This window comes from Pteropus alecto, unplaced genomic scaffold, assembly GCF_000325575.1.
Source record: "Pteropus alecto unplaced genomic scaffold, ASM32557v1 C17525075, whole genome shotgun sequence".
NCBI classification, from domain to species: Eukaryota; Metazoa; Chordata; class Mammalia; order Chiroptera; family Pteropodidae; genus Pteropus; species Pteropus alecto.
Genome location: NW_006483693.1, coordinates 1 through 508, shown reverse-complemented (window position 1 = coordinate 508; position 508 = coordinate 1). Strand labels below are relative to the sequence as shown.

Genomic DNA, 508 nt, shown 5'->3' with positions numbered 1-508 from the left:
ATGTCCATGCTGTCGTGGAAGACAGCGCTCACGATATCTCCGTCCAGGGTCAGCTTGCACTCTATGAGCACGGTGCTAGAACTGGCACCTGAGCCTTTGAGCCTCAGCTCTGGCACAGCTCCCATGGTGTTACTGCCACTGACCGGCCGTGAGACCGAGCACAGCAGCACTCTGATCTCACCGTCATCTGCCCCTCAGGCCAAGAAGCAGCGTTGGGCATGGGTGTCACAGACACAGATCTGGCCAGCATCGGAGCTGCAGTAAAGCAGGGGCTCAGCCCATAGCACAGTGAGGTCAGCTCACCTGCTCCCACTGCCTCAGGGATGGGATCTTGGTGCACCTGGAGGATGATGCTGGGCCCGCAATGCTGCACGAGCCACAACGTGAGGGTGCCCTGGCCCACACAGGCAAGCTCAGTAGTGTCTCAAGGGTTGAAGGCCACACTGTGCACCGGCTCTAGGAGGTGGGTGGAAGACACAAGCTCGTAGGTGGCTGTGCTCCACAAGGC

The 508-nt window shown here is 59.8% G+C and overlaps 1 pseudogene; it reads right to left on the bottom strand.

The window, feature by feature from the left end:
- Positions 1-5: 5 nt before the first annotated feature.
- Positions 6-502, bottom strand: LOC107196614 (annotated as a pseudogene).
- Positions 503-508: the final 6 nt, after the last annotated feature.